This window comes from Bombina bombina, chromosome 7, assembly GCF_027579735.1.
Source record: "Bombina bombina isolate aBomBom1 chromosome 7, aBomBom1.pri, whole genome shotgun sequence".
Classification (NCBI taxonomy): Eukaryota; Metazoa; Chordata; class Amphibia; order Anura; family Bombinatoridae; genus Bombina; species Bombina bombina.
In genome coordinates, this window is record NC_069505.1 from 191,070,407 (window position 1) to 191,087,751 (window position 17,345).

Here is a 17,345-nt window from a genome sequence, read left to right on the forward strand (position 1 = left end):
AGCATATAGCCAGCTATCTGATGGTGATAACTATAGAAAGCTTACATTCAACCCTACATTAAAGTTTCAAAAATAACTTACACATTTATTAGATATGGGAGTTAAGAATTTGATCTTATAAAAGAGTACTAGTGAATATTTATATATAGACCAATTATTTCAGCTATTCGCACCCTGGGGAAAAGATTACGTCAATGGGTTGATGCACAACTACAGCCCAAATCTTTACCAGTTTTTTTGAGAGACACGAAACACTTACTGAGACTATTACAAGATTTTGAATGGAAAGCTATATTTTTGTAACCATAGATGCTGTATCCCTGTACTCTTGCATACTGCATAATATGGGCATTATTTCTGTCAAGAGAATGCTGGAAAGATATTCAGATTATGACTCTGATTTAATCACATACATATTGGATGCTATATTATTTTTATTTATAACTATTTATTTAGAACTATTTTATTTTCAATAGTGAATATTTTCTACAGCTAAGAGGTACTGCGATGGGGGCAAAATTTGCCCCCTCGTATGCCAATATATATCTGATCAACTTTGAAGGAACAAAGGTATTCAGTAAACAGAATTTTCTCAGGAACAACATTAAATATTATACCCTATATATAGACAAGGTGCTATTAGTATGGGAATTTTCTGAAGAAATGCTTAATGACTTCTTGGGACATCTAAATGCAAATGAGGGTAACCTGAAGTTTACATATAATTCTTCGGGGGTGAACATGCCCTATCTGGATGTCCTCTTAAGTCATGAAAATGAGAAAATATACACTGAGGTAAACAGAAAGGAGATTACAGGCAACACCATTTTAAGAGTAGATTCCTCACATCCGTATCACTTAAAGAGAGGGATACCAAAGGGACAGTATGTCAGACTTAGACAAAATTGTACAGATAAGTTATTTGCGGCATACAAATTATTTAACACATCATCTTAATGAGAGAGGTTATGAACCTTGTCTACTGAAAAGTCTGTCAGAACAGGTGGCTGGATTTAGCAGGGAGAATCTGTTAAAGGATAACATTAAAAGTGATAACACTAGAGCAGAGATTTCCAAACTTTTCATGTTGGTGACACACTTTTTACACCTACATCATTTTGTGACACAGTAATTCAGATGTACTAGCAAACAGGAGGTTAAACTAATTTGTTTTAAGAGATACGGACACATACATAAATGATAACTTAATGTATTTACAACTAACAGTAAGTATGTGCAATCATTAAAAAAAAAGTTTAATAACACCAATAGTTGATGGGATGAACAGTTTCTGAATATTTGGTAGAATATTAGATAAAGACACTCACATTTCATCATCAAGCATTTTTAAGCTTCCACTTCCTATCCGTGTATCAAGAGCAGGAGCAGCAATGCACTACTGGGAGCTAGCTGCAAAAAAACCAAAACACTTTGACTTCTGACTTTAGCTCAGGGTTTAAGCTGCTGCCCTCAGAGCTCTGCGAGTCCGACTGACCACTGCCCGCGTAGCAAACACACTGCTGTCCCACTCACTGACTACACATGCAGTCATGAGCTGATTTGAGGGGACTATACGTGCAGTCAGAAGCCAATGTGCCGCCAATGTGAATAGTTTCAGTTCCCGCTAAGCGGTGCTAATAGGTTAAGATGATTTGTGACCCATTAGGTCAACCACATGATTTGCGTAGCAGGCAAGTCGGAAACCAAAAATTTTTAAAAAAAAATTGTGCTGAAGCAGGGACACACCTACACACTGCTGCCGACACACAGTTTGGAAAGCACTGCACTAGAGGTAGTATTAATTGTATCAATAAATATAGTAACCAATTTGGTGACATTTGCAACATTATTAAGAAAAGGTTGTCCATATTAGAGAATGATGTGGATTTACAAACAATCTCTACACAATGTAACTTTGTATCATGTAGGTCGGATACTATAGGAGATAAGATAACAGAAATCTTTCCAGCAAATACATCTAAGTCTAAAGTAACCAATAGGAATTGGCTTTCTTTGAAGGCTGGCTTTTATAGGTGTGAAGGGAGCCCCTGCAATAGCTGTAATTATACAGAAGTAGGTGAAACATTCACTTCAACAAATACAGGAAATTCTTATAAAATCAGGGATAGAATAACTTGTAATTCATCATATGTTATATATCTCGTTAGCTGTAAATTTCAGTATGTGGGCCTCACCTCTAAACTTCTCAGGATACAATTAGAGAACATTTACTGTCGTTGGAGACGTCTGAGATCCCTAAAACACCTGTGGCCAAACATTTTGCAGGGCATTTGAACAATATTGAGAACTTCAGCTTCCAAGGGATTGAACACATCAAATACAATGCCGGGGGGGGGGGGGCGGCGGGTGATAGATTTATTTCATTAAGTAAGAGAGAAGTATATTGGATATACACACTGAGGAGAGGCTCACTCCTATTCATCAATAAAATAAGCGATGTAAAATTGTTTATAGACAGGACTTAATTTTGTTAGCAATTATTTGTGATATGATACATTATGTGTTAAGATTATTGAATTATTACTTTTTTCCATTTAACAGAAATCTTCTGGGAATAAGGTTTACCAACTGGAGTAATTTTCATCATTACTGGCATTTATTAAAATGCTTTTGGCATTTAAATTTTTATACATTAATTAATTATTTGCCAGTATTGAGAAAGTTAATATCATTGTCTCCAATTGGTTCAATATATACTTTTTTCCTTCTTTGCATAACATTGCAGTAAAGTATCTACCTTTATAAGTATATGTACATAGTAGTCGTATATGATTAAATTAGGTATGAGACTTTAGAGCTTTTTGGATATCAATCAAGAGCCCAAATCAATTTGTAGTTGTTTTTATTTGTATCTTAATGTATTTCTTTAATTTTGTATTAATGAATGTCTTGTTGGGATGTTACCTTTTAAACATGCAATCAACTGGTGGTGGAATCCGTGATGTTTATGTATGATGCAATACTATTGGTCAGAAATGACATCTCCCATTGTAATTTAAAGTAGGTAGATACACCTGTTTGTTTAGCTCTGATGAAGTGCCCTTGAGGCAGAAAACTCGTCAGCTAGCTGCAGTACCTGGCTGCTGTGTCCCTTAGCTTTTATATGCATACCCAATAAAATGGACGTTTTAATACAGATCACTCTCCTGGCTTGATCTCTCTTTTATGGTTATATACTCTGAGACTGCTAACTTGTTTTGCTATTTGAATTTCGGTGTCTGGGTGGAGCGGAGAGCCCTTGCAGTCTAGAGAATAGCCTGTGCCCATTCACAGTGTTGGTTTGGGAGCAAGGCTACACGCACACCATTAGCTGGAAGTCACACGCTGCAAATAACCAAGCAGTGAAGACAGCTGCCTACTCCACATTGAAGGAGTGGGATAACGGAACTAACATTGCCTACATTCCCGTTGAGAAGGCTGTGTAGAGGTGCGGTAAGTCCATACACTCTCTTTAATATTTATCAGGGGTTGACATTTTGGAAGTTTGCCTGTATAGCCGCAACAATGTGGGACTCGTAGTGAGTTGATACTATAGGCAAGAGATATATGTAATTTTGGACAACTCTTTGTGGCTGAGCTCTGTAGCAACCCAAGGTTCGATCCCCGGTGAGGTCCACTCAGCCTTTCATCCTTCCGAGGTCGATAAAATGAGCAGCGCCTTGAGACCCTTACGGGTGATTAGCCGCGCTTTACAAGTACCCAATACAATACAATTTGTGCACTCAGTCTGTGATTACTTATATGGAATTAAGTACTCTTTTGCTCATGACCAGAAGAGGCAGAATGCTGTAAGTTACAAAAATGTCTCCTCTCTTATCTCCCTGAGGGCAGGTACTACAATGAGACATTCTAAGTCACGGGTGTCAAACACAAGGCCCGCGGGCCGAATCCGGCCCACCAGACCTCGTCATGTGGCCCGTGTAGCCGCCAGCCTTCACCTTTTATTCTCGCTTTTTTTTTTGCTTTTTTTTTTTTGACACAAGAAAGCCGCCTCTTCAGCGCATGCGCGGCAGCCTACAAGCCAGAGAACGTCTGCCCTCTAGCAGCGCTGGCCGTTCTACACAGGAAACCTCCACTTGTTTTTAGATTGAGCGCATGCCATCCTGTGATGTGACAGATCCAACGGCTGCCTGAACCCCCTGAACCCTTCTGTAAGTACATAAGTTTCTTAAGGAATGTATGTGATGTATGTGGGAGGGGGGGTCTGCTTATTAGGGGGGTCTGCTTATTATTCTGTTTAAAAGTCTGAGCGGTAAACTGAGTCTGCTTATTAGGGGGGGTCTAAAGCGGTAAACTTTGGATATACTGACCACTTCCGTGTGTCAGGTTATGTTCCTTGTGCATACAGCTTTAAGGATTCTTGCACCAATCATCTGAATACGCCCCTTACAAATCACCTGCACACCTATCATTCTGTGCTTAGTATTTTGTTTAACTGCTCTAAGTTGGATACCTATACTTAAGCTCCTGAAGCTAGTACCTTGCTTCATACTTTGAAAATTTCGGATCAACTAAATCTTTGTTTGCTCATTCTTTCTGACTGTCTGCTTATTGGGACATTTTCAGTGATCGTTAACCAAACCTCCTCACAGCCTCAAATACCTGATTTCAGTCTGTCTGCACCATTGTGATATTTATCAAGACCTTATTATATAAACCTCAGTCTCCAACTTGTATACTTTCTGTGAACTGTTTAACGCATACTTATTATTTGATTCTCCTCCAGCAAGATCTGTGACTCCGCGGTATTCCGCCGCTGCTACACCTCTGACGTCACACGCCAACGGAAGCTCAGCTTACCGAAGACAGAGCGGATCAAAAACTCCACCACGCTCTGCACTAGGAGGTAGAATTACTTACCGGACTCAAGGTACCGATTATTATCTGAAGCTATTCTGTCACTGTGATCTTTAACTTTGTGAATCGCACTTCTCCTGCTTTATGCAAATCTTGTGGGCTGTATTTACATTCATCAGAACTCCGATATTTAAATCAGTCAAAGCTATTCTCTCATATGACTTTACCACTCTGAGCTTTGATAATTGGAACTGTTGCTTATTATTTGATTCCTAATCTCCTACCTTATATATACATTACTCTCTATAAGAGTTCAAGTTATTTTCTCCCTTCCCGGGAGTCCTTATATAAAAACACCTTGTTTATATAGTTAACACTTCCCCATAGTGTTAATATTATCAAGGTGTAACATACACATATTATTGTGTATATAGGAAACTGGACTTAGAAGTGCTGTTCAGCATTACATAATACTAAGCCTTAAAAAGAATTATTTCAAGATGGAACAACCTAATCTTCCTCAGGTTGTATACAATTTGTCCCAAAAGGTGGACCAAATGGGACAAGCCATCTTAGATTTACAAATAGAAAATCAGGTACTAAGAGAATTAATCAAAGATACAAAAGAACAACACACTAGTACAGCAGAACCACAAGTTTGTCTACCAGAACCTTTTTCTGGTGACAGGAAACTGTATAGACAATTTAAAAATGCTTGTGGTTTATTATATAACTTAAAGCCTAGAACATATCCTACAGAACGTGTAAAAGTGTTAACCACGATTTCATATTTGAAGGCAGAACCTAGAATTTGGGCAGACCAGCTTTGTGAATCTAACTCACCTGTGTTAAATTCTCTAACTGATTTTTTTCATGCTATGGATAAACTATATTCTGACTCTGATATTCAGCTCTCAGCTGAGACCAAAATGAGGCAATTGAAACAGGGTAAAAAACCGGTTGAAGATTATATCAGTGAGTTTAAATTATACGCAACGGATTCATCTTGGAGTTTAGTGTCTCTCAGGAATCAGTTTAGACTGGGACTTTCCGAGACTCTGAAAGATGAGCTTGCACGCACTGAAATGCCAGACACCTTAGAGGGTCTGATGAAATTAGCCACTCAAATTGATCGCAGGATACGTGAAAGGAAGGCTGAACGACAACACTCTGAGGTACAGCAGAAAGTACAACCCTATCTCCGTTCCACAGAACCTTGCACATCTACTGACCGAAATACTCCCATGGAGATTGGCATGTTGAGAGGTCCCCTCTCAGCAGAAGAAAGATTGCGTCGCAGATTGCAGAGACTATGTATGTACTGTGCCAACCCTAATCATACTGTCACAGAATGTCCAACTCTCCGCAAGAATAAAAAGAGTAAGTTTACTTATCTGTATAAGTCACACAATTCTGAAGTAACCCAAACTTACTGCAATCTGTTTCTTTCAATACAGTGGGACCTTAAGAGACTGAAGACCAATGCCATAATTGACTCTGGAGCCTTCGGAAACTTTATAGATGCTACATATGTTAGACTCAATAAAATTCCTATTGTGAAAAAGTCTGTGCCTGTTTCTCTCAGAGTAATTGATGGCTCCACACTTCATACTGGACCCATTACTCATCACACCATTCCTCTTTTTACTACTACTGCATCAGGTCATACAGAACTTGTTACCTTTGATATAATTCCTTCACCCCATTTTCCGGTTGTTTTAGGTCTTCAATGGTTGCAGTTACACAATCCTTTAATCAATTGGAATACTTTGGAAGTTTCATTCACTTCATCATATTGTACAAATACCTGTTTCCCTAAACAAGAGTTACTACTCACATCTTCCGATACATTAAAATTACCACCTTGTTACAATGATTTCACAGATGTTTTTAGTAAGGTTGAAGCCGAGACATTGCCACCACACCGTATTTACGACTGTCCCATTGAATTGATACCAGGATCTGTGCTTCCTGTTGGGCATTTATACCCTTTAAGCCAGCCAGAACTCTTACATTTGAAAGAATACTTACAGGAAAACATACGTAAAGGGTTCATAAGACCTTCCACTTCACCAACGGCCGCTGGAATGTTTTTTGTTACAAACAAGGACAAAACACTAAGACCCATAATAGACTACAGAGAACTAAATAAATGTACAGTAAAAAAACGCTACCCTTTACCTCTCATACCAGAACTAATTGAAAGGCTAACAAATGCTACCATCTTCTCAAAACTTGACCTTCGCGGGGCTTACAACCTCATACGTATACGTGAAGGTGACAAATGGCTCACTGCATTCAGGACCAGATATGGTCTCTTCGAGTATTTAGTGATGCCATTCGGCCTGTGTAATGCCCCTGCCACGTTCCAGCACTTCATTAATGACATCTTTCGTGATTTGCTGGACGTGTGTATGGTGGTATATCTAGATGATATACTCATTTATTCAACCACTCTAGAAGAGCACATTAAACATGTCAGATGGGTCTTAGCACGCTTAAGGGTCCACAAATTATATGCCAAACCGGAAAAATGTTCATTTCATAATACTACAATATCATTTCTAGGATATACCATTTCACCATCTGGTATAGAAATGCAAACTGAAAAGGTTGAAGCAGTTAGAGATTGGCCTATTCCCACGAATAGAAAGGAATTACAAAGATTTCTCGGATTTTCAAATTATTACCGAAAATTTATAAAAGACTTTTCAAAAATTGTTCGACCTCTCACACAACTTACAGGATCTACTGTACCTTTCAAATGGACTTCTACCCACTCTGAGGTTTTCCAGTCATTAAAGACACTATTCACTACTGCTCCAATACTAAAGTTCCCAAATGTTAACCTACAATACATCCTTGAGGTTGACTCCTCTGATCACTCAATAGGAGCAGTTCTGTCTCAACAAGTCTCAGCTACAGATCCTTTACATCCCATATCATTCTTCTCCAAAGCAATGACTTCAGCAGAACGGAACTATGCCATTGGGGATAAGGAGCTCCTTGCCATCCGTAAGTCGCTTGAATTTTGGAGACATCTCTTAGAAGGTGCACTACACCCAATAATCATTCTAACTGATCACAAGAACTTACAATATCTACAAAACCAACAAAACAATTGGTCTGACTTCCTGCCATTAGCTGAATTTGCATACAATAATTTAACCAACTCATCCACCAAGCTCTCACCATTTTATGCTAATTATGGATTACATCCTAGTTTTGATTCTGTTTCTTCAATCGCATCCAGTTCACCAATAGTAGATGAATTATGTAACAATATACTGGACAATTTCAGGTTCATTAAGGAGAACATAGAAAAGGCACAATCAACACAAAAGTATTACTACGATCTACGACGAAGGGAAGCTCCATCTTATAAAGTAGGAGACAGAGTGTGGTTATCCACTAAAAACTTAAGGATACAAGTTCCTTCCAGGAAACTAACACAAAAATTCTGTTGGCCCTTTCGAATTCAAAGAATAGTCAATAAAAATGCTGTGACACTCGTCTTACCGTCTAGCCTAAAAATCCATCCTACGTTCCATGTTTCCTTAGTCAAACCATACAATCCGACTAGAAATACAGTACCAGTATTGCCATCAGCCATGGACTCTCAGGATCCAGATGTTTATGAGGTTCATTCACTCCTTGACTCCAGGTATTGTAGAGGTACCTTACAATACCTAATTCGTTGGAAGAACTGTTCTACTGAGGAAGACAGTTGGGAACCATCCTCCAACATTAACGCTCCTCGTTTGGTCGCTCAGTACCATCGCAGGTTTGCAGATCGTCCTCGTCCACAAGCTGTGGGACAGCTTGCCTGAGGAGGGGGTCCTGTCAGGTTATGTTCCTTGTGCATACAGCTTTAAGGATTCTTGCACCAATCATCTGAATACGCCCCTTACAAATCACCTGCACACCTATCATTCTGTGCTTAGTATTTTGTTTAACTGCTCTAAGTTGGATACCTATACTTAAGCTCCTGAAGCTAGTACCTTGCTTCATACTTTGAAAATTTCGGATCAACTAAATCTTTGTTTGCTCATTCTTTCTGACTGTCTGCTTATTGGGACATTTTCAGTGATCGTTAACCAAACCTCCTCACAGCCTCAAATACCTGATTTCAGTCTGTCTGCACCATTGTGATATTTATCAAGACCTTATTATATAAACCTCAGTCTCCAACTTGTATACTTTCTGTGAACTGTTTAACGCATACTTATTATTTGATTCTCCTCCAGCAAGATCTGTGACTCCGCAGTATTCCGCCGCTGCTACACCTCTGACGTCACACGCCAACGGAAGCTCAGCTTACCGAAGACAGAGCGGATCAACAACTCCACCACGCTCTGCACTAGGAGGTAGAATTACTTACCGGACTCAAGGTACCGATTATTATCTGAAGATATTCTGTCACTGTGATCTTTAACTTTGTGAATCGCACTTCTCCTGCTTTATGCAAATCTTGTGGGCTGTATTTACATTCATCAGAACTCCGATATTTAAATCAGTCAAAGCTATTCTCTCATATGACTTTACCACTCTGAGCTTTGATAATTGGAACTGTTGCTTATTATTTGATTCCTAATCTCCTACCTTATATATACATTACTCTCTATAAGAGTTCATGTTATTTTCTCCCTTCCCGGGAGTCCTTATATAAAAACACCTTGTTTATATAGTTAACACTTCCCCATAGTGTTAATATTATCAAGGTGTAACATACACATATTATTGTGTATATAGGAAACTGGACTTAGAAGTGCTGTTCAGCATTACACCGTGTCACTTTACAGTGGTATAGGGACCATAAACTACAATCAAATAACCCAAAAATGTCCAAGAAAAGAAAAGTTGATGCAGAGGGAATGCAATTTCAGCAGAGATGGGAAAGTGAATACATGTTTGTGATTAATGGAGACAAGCCGGTATGTCTTATTTGCTATGAGGCAGTGGCAGTGATGAAGGAATACAATTTACGCCGGCACTTTGAGACCAAACATGGAGCCAAATTTGCTAACCATAGCCACCAGGAAAAGCAACAAAAGATCCAAGAATTAAAAGGTAGCCTGCATTCTCAACGGAATGTTTTTGCAAAAATGACAGCAAAAAATGATGCAGCAGTGAAAGCCAGCTATCTTGTGGCTGAAGAAATTGCGCGAGCTTCAAAGTGCTTTTCAGAAGGTGCATTTGTAAAGCAGTGTATGCTGAAGGTATGTGAACAGGTGTGCCCTGAGCAGAGACAGGCTTTTAACAATGTCAGCTTGTCAAGAAACACCATCACAGACCGAGTCAGGGACCTAGCCTGTAATCTTAAAAGAAAGTTGGCTGAAGAGGCATGCAGTTATCTGGCATTTTCATTAGCTGTTGATGAAAGCACTGACAATACTGATACAGCTCATCTAGCTATTTTTGTAAGAGGTGTGAAGGAAGACTTGTCTGTCAGTGAGGAGCTCTTGGATGTGGTCGCCATGTATGGGACAACAACTGGGAGGGAAATCTTCAATGCAGTGGATTAATCCGTAAATAAAATGAAATTACCTTGGGAAAAGTTGGTGGGACTTACTACTGATGGCGCTCCAGCAATGTGTGGAGAGAGAAATGGCTTGGTTGGATTGTTAAAAGAGAAAATGAAAAAAAGTAATTGCCACACGCCGCTGATAACTTATCACTGCATTATCCACCAAGAAGCTCTGTGTGGCAAGGTTCTGCAACTGGATAACATAATGTCCACAGTCACGAAAACAGTGAATTTTCTGCGTGCACGGGGTCTGAATCATCGTCAGTTCCAACAATTTTTGAAGGAGGTGGGCATGGAACATACAGATGTGCCATACCATACAGAAGTAAGGTGGCTGAGTAGGAGCACCGTTCTCAAGAGATTTTTTGAGCTTTTGGAAGAAATTACTCTTTTTATGCAAAGTAAAGGGAAGCCCTTGTCAGACTGTCAGATCCAAACTGGCTGTGCGATTTTGCTATGTTGTGTGACATAACAGAGCATCTCGCCCAACTGAATCTGAGGCTGCAGGGCCGCAAACAAGTCATAACCTCAATGTATGAGGCAATAACAGCTTTCCAGGAGAAACTGCGCCTATGGAAGTCACAGCTTGAAAAAGACAGTCTTGCCCACTTTCCTATCTGCCAGAGCATCTCAACCTCATTCCCAGGTACTTTTTCATGTGCTCGATTGGGTACCAAAGTGAATCGGCTGATTGATGAATTCAATCAACGCTTTTCTGACTTTAAAGAACAAAACTTAACCTTTACCAGCTTTGCCAATCCCTTCAACATCGATGTTGACAGTGCACCACATCACCTTCAAATGGAATTAATAGAACTTCATAGCAACAGCAGCCTGAAAGCGAAGTTCCAGGATGCGACAGTCGACGACTTTTACCGTCTCCTCCCCCCTGCTTTGATGCCACAGCTCCGACTTCAAGCTACACGTGTTCTGTCCATGTTTGGGAGCACCTATCTTTGTGAACAGATGTTTTCAGTCATGAATCTGAACAAGACCAAGCTCAGATCATGCATCACTGATGATAACCTCCATGCTGTTTTGCGGATTGCTACAGCACAAGACCTAATGCCAGACATCGATGGACTGACCTCAGGAAAACGATGTCAGCCATCTAGTCAGAAAAGTTAAAAAAAAGTTAATGCCTTGTGTTTGCCATATGTGTAATAAACAGTGTTTGGCACGGGTGTCAAACACAAGGCCCGCGGGCCGAATCCGGCCCACCAGACCTCGTCATGTGGCCCGTGTAGCCGCCAGCCTTCACCTTTTATTCTCGCTTTTTTTTTTTGACACAAGAAAGCCGCCTCTTCAGCGCATGCGCGGCAGCCTACAAGCTAGAGAACGTCTGCCCTCTAGCAGCGCCGGCCGTTCTACACAGGAAACCTCCACTTGTTTTTAGATTGAGTGCATGCCATCCTGTGATGTGACAGATCCAACAGCTGCCTGAACCCCCTGAACCCTTCTCTCCTGTACTGTAAGTACATAAGTTTCTTAAGGAATATATGTGATGTATGTGGGAGGGGGGGTCTGCTTATTATTCTGTTTAAAAGTCTGAGCGGTAAACTGGGTCTGCTTATTAGGGGAGGTCTAAAGCGGTAAACTTTGGATATACTGACCACTTCCGTGTCACTTTACAGTGGTATAGGGACCATAAACTACAATCAAATAACCCAAAAATGTCCAAGAAAAGAAAAGTTGATGCAGAGGGAAGGCAATTTCAGCAGAGATGGGAAAGTGAATACATGTTTGTGATTAATGGAGACAAGCCGCTATGTCTTATTTGCTATGAGGCAGTGGCAGTGATGAAGGAATACAATTTACGCCGGCACTTTGAGACCAAACATGGAGCCAAATTTGCTAACCATAGCCACCAGGAAAAGCAACAAAAGGTCCAAGAATTAAAAGGTAGCCTGCATTCTCAACGGAATGTTTTTGCAAAAATGACAGCAAAAAATGATGCAGCAGTGAAAGCCAGCTATCTTGTGGCTGAAGAAATTGCACGAGCTTCAAAGTGCTTTTCAGAAGGTGCATTTGTAAAGCAGTGTATGCTGAAGGTATGTGAACAGGTGTGCCCTGAGCAGAGACAGGCTTTTAACAATGTCAGCTTGTCAAGAAACACCATCACAGACCGAGTCAGGGACCTAGCCTGTAATCTTAAAAGAAAGTTGGCTGAAAAGGCATACAGTTATCTGGCATTTTCATTAGCTGTTGATGAAAGCACTGACAATACTGATACAGCTCATCTAGCTATTTTTGTAAGAGGTGTGAAGGAAGACTTGTCTGTCAGTGAGGAGCTCTTGGATGTGGTCGCCATGTATGGGACAACAACTGGGAGGGACATCTTCAATGCAGTGGATTAATCCGTAAATAAAATGAAATTACCTTGGGAAAAGTTGGTGGGACTTACTACTGATAGCGCTCCAGCAATGTGTGGAGAGAGAAATGGCTTGGTTGGACTGTTAAAAGAGAAAATGAAAAAAAGTAATTGCCACACGCCGCTGATAACTTATCACTGCATTATCCACCAAGAAGCTCTGTGTGGCAAGGTTCTGCAACTGGATAACATAATGTCCACAGTCACGAAAACAGTGAATTTTCTGCGTGCACGGGGTCTGAATCATCGTCAGTTCCAACAATTTTTGAAGGAGGTGGGCATGGAACATACAGATGTGCCATACCATACAGAAGTAAGGTGGCTGAGTAGGAGCACCGTTCTCAAGAGATTTTTTGAGCTTTTGGAAGAAATTACTCTTTTTATGCAAAGTAAAGGGAAGCCCTTGTCAGACTGTCAGATCCAAACTGGCTGTGCGATTTTGCCATGTTGTGTGACATAACAGAGCATCTCGCCCAACTGAATCTGAGGCTGCAGGGCCGCAAACAAGTCATAACCTCAATGTATGAGGCAATAACAGCTTTCCAGGAGAAACTGCGCCTATGGAAGTCACAGCTTGAAAAAGACAGTCTTGCCCACTTTCCTATCTGCCAGAGCATCTCAACCTCATTCCCAGGTACTTTTTCATGTGCTCGATTGGGTACCAAAGTGAATCGGCTGATTGATGAATTCAATCAACGCTTTTCTGACTTTAAAGAACAAAACTTAACCTTTACCAGCTTTGCCAATCCCTTCAACATCGATGTTGACAGTGCACCACATCACCTTCAAATGGAATTAATAGAACTTCATAGCAACAGCAGCCTGAAAGTGAAGTTCCAGGATGCGACAGTCGACGACTTTTACCGTCTCCTCCCCCCTGCTTTGATGCCACAGTTCCGACTTCAAGCTGCACGTGTTCTGTCCATGTTTGGGAGCACCTATCTATGTGAACAGATGTTTTCAGTCATGAATCTGAACAAGACCAAGCTCAGATCATGCATCACTGATGATAACCTCCATGCTGTTTTGCGGATTGCTACAGCACAAGACCTAACGCCAGACATCGATGGACTGACCTCAGGAAAACGATGTCAGCCATCTAGTCAGAAAAGTTAAGAAAAAGTTAATGCCTTGTGTTTGCCATATGTGTAATAAACAGTTTTTGGCAATATTTGTATGTTTAAAAAAAAATTACTGTCTGTTACCAAAAATCATTTTTCAATAAATTGTACAATTATTGTACATTTGAATATCTACTTGTCATTATTCTGACTATGTTTCTGCTTTCAGAGCTAGTTATTACTTACACATTATTAGAAAAAACAGTAATAATTGAATGCAGTGACAATAATTTATGATAATAAAGAGTGGACACATAGTCCTAGATACAACCGGCCCTTTGAGGGTGACCAAACTGCTGATGCAGCCCCGGATGAATTTGAGTTTGACACCCCTGTTCTAAGTGCTCATTTTGCAAGAAACAAGTAAGTTGTTTGTTCTTTTTATGTTTACTTTGATTTAACATGTTTGTTTTTACTAAAGGAGCACTGTTTAAAGGGACACTCAAGTCAAAATTAAATTTTCATGATTCAGATTGAGCAGCAATTTTAAACAACTTTCCAATTTACTTCCATTAACAAAATGGGCACAGTCTTTCAGAAGACTAAGTTCAAATTAAGTGCTATTGCATTGTCTTTTTATCACGCATTTGTTTATTATGCAAATCTACTGTATTAACTGGCTTTTTAATGTCCCTTTAATTGCTTTTAAGAGCTGTTTGTGCAGGTAATATAGCAACATATTAGATGAGGTTGAAAAAAGACTGAAGTCCAACGAGTTCAACCTATACTAATCTAATATACTTACAAAAAGCTCCAGTTGAGCTTAAATTAATCCCATTAAAAGATGACCCGTTTAATACATGCAATTATATCCATGAATTTTGTTTCTAGCCAATTTTATTGCTCTTACAGTGAAAAAACGTTTGCTTTGCAGGAGATTAAATCTCCTTTCCTCCAAACTTAAACTGTGACCTCTTGTCACAAACAATTTTCTTGGACTAAACAGAGCTTTTGCCATCTCTGTATATGGGCCTTGAATATATTTATATAAAGTAATCATGTCACCTCTCAAGCGCCTTTTTTCTAGAGAAAACAAACCCACGGCTAGATTACGAGTCTTGCGTTAGCCTTAAAAAGCAGCGTTAAGGGGTCCCAACGCTGCTTTTTAACGCCCGCTGGTATTACAAGTCAGGCAGGAAAGGGTCTATCGCTCACTTTTTTTTCCCGCGATTTTAGCTTACCCCAAATCTCCTTACGTCAGTTGCGTATCCTATCTTTTTAATGGGATTTGCCTAATGCCGGTATTATGATCGCCTGAAAAAGTGAGCGGTAGACCCTCTCCTGTTCAGACTCCTACCGCATATAAAAGTCAGCAGTTAAGAGTTTTATGGGCTAACGCCGTAACATAAAGCTCTTAACTAAAGTGCTACAAAGTACACTAACACCCATAAACTACCTATTAACCCCTAAACCGAGCCCCCACATCGCAAACACTATAATAAAATTATTTAACCCCTAATCTGCTGACCGGACATCACAGCCACTTTAATAAATGTATTAACCCCTAAACCGCCGCACTCCCACCTCGCAAACACTAGTTCCATTTTATTAACCCCTAATCTGCCGTCCCTAACATAGCCGACACCTACCTACATTTATTAACCCCTAATCTGCCGCCCCCAACGTCGCCGCTACTATATTAAATTTATTAACCCCTAAATCTAAATCTAACCCTAACCCTCCCTAACTTAAATATAATTTAAATAAAACAAAATTAAATTACTACTATTAAATAAATTAATCCTATTTAAAACTAAATACCTATAAAATAATCCCTAAAATAGCTACACTATAAATAATAATAATTAAATTGTAGCCATTTTAGGGTTTATTTTTATTTTACAGGCAACTTTGTATTTATTTTAACTAGGTACAATAGTTATTAAATAGTTTTTAACTATTTAATAACTACCTAGCTAAAATAAGTACAAAAGTACCTGTAAAATAAACCCTAACCTAAGTTACAATTACACCTAACACTACACTATAATTAAACTAATTACCTAACCTACCTACAATTAAATTAAATAAACTAAATTACGGGAAAAAAAAAACACTAAATTACAGAAAATAAAAAAAGAATTACAAGAATTTTAAACTAATTACACCTACTCTAATCCCCCTAATAAAATAAAAAAGCCCCCCAAAATAATAAAATTCCCTACCCTATACTAAATTACAAATAGCCCTTAAAAGGGCCTTTTGCGGGGCATTGCCCCAAAGTAATCAGCTCTTTCACCCCCCCAACATTAAAACCCACCACCCATACACCCAACCCTACTCTAAAACCCACAGTAGATTAGGGGTTCATAAGTATAATGTAGGTGGCGGTGGTGTCCGGAGCGGCATATTAGGGGTTAGTAATATAATGTAGGTGTCAGCGATAGCGGGGGCGGCAGATTAGGGGTTAATAAGTGTAAGATTAGGGGTGTTTAGACTCGGGGTTCATGTTAGGGTGTTAGGTGCAGACATAAAATTCCTTTCCCCATAGGAAAGAATGGGGCTGCGTTAGGAGCTGAACGCTGCTTTTTTGCAGGTGTTAGTTTTTTTTTCAGCCAGCTCAGTCCCCATTGTTTCCTATGGGGAAATCGTGCATGAGCACGTTTTACCTGCTCACCGCTACCGTAAGCAATGCTGGTATTGAGGTGAGATGTGGAGCTAAATTCTGCTCTACGCTCACCTTTTTGCGGCTAATGCCAGGATTAAAAAAACTGTAATACCAGCGTTACTTTAGGTGAGCGGTGAGGGAAAACTGTGCGTTAGCAACGCACCCCTGTTACCGCAAAACTCGTAATCTCGCCGCCAGTTTGCCTAACCTCTCCTCATAGCTTAAATGATCTATTCCCCTTATTAGTTTTCTGGCCCTTCTCTGAACTTTTTCCAGTTCTGCAATATCTTTTTTTTGCGATCGGTCCCCAGAACAGCACTCCATGCTCAAGGTGAGGTCTTACCAGGGATTTATAAAGTGACAGAATTATGTTTTCCTCCCTTGAATCAATGCCTCTTTTAATGCATGCTACTAGTATCTTGCTAGTCTTTGTAGCCGCTGACCTGCATTGTTCACCCATCTTTAGCTTGTTATTTATTACTACTCCCAAATCCATTTCCTCCTCTGTTTGGCTAAGTCTTGTCCCATTTAAATAATACGTTGCCTGTTTATTTTTACTTCCAAAATGTAGAACCTTGCATTTCCCTGTATTGAATCTCAGTGTCCATTTGCCTGCCATACTTCTAATTTTTGCAGATCCCTTTGTAACGAAAGTTCATCCTGCTCTGACCTAATGACCTTACTTAACTTAGTATCATCTGCAAAAATAGAGATGTCGCTATTTAATCCTTGCTCCAATTTATTAATACATTGTATACATCAGGGGAAATGCTGTATGTTTCTGTTTTTACTTATCTAGGAAGTTTAGGGACTGTAAAGAGGGGTATGTGCCAGCCCCTGCCCCCCAGCCCTGTAGTCATTACTGCTGCACGTCACTAAACGCTAAATTAAAAACAGCTG

At 39.7% G+C, this 17,345-nt stretch overlaps 2 pseudogenes; both read left to right on the top strand.

The window, feature by feature from the left end:
- The first annotated feature begins 9,659 nt into the window (after window positions 1-9,659).
- LOC128636292 (general transcription factor II-I repeat domain-containing protein 2-like) lies at window positions 9,660-11,473 on the top strand (annotated as a pseudogene).
- Window positions 11,474-11,910: 437 nt separating this feature from the next.
- On the top strand, window positions 11,911-13,832 carry LOC128636293 (general transcription factor II-I repeat domain-containing protein 2-like; annotated as a pseudogene).
- Window positions 13,833-17,345: the final 3,513 nt, after the last annotated feature.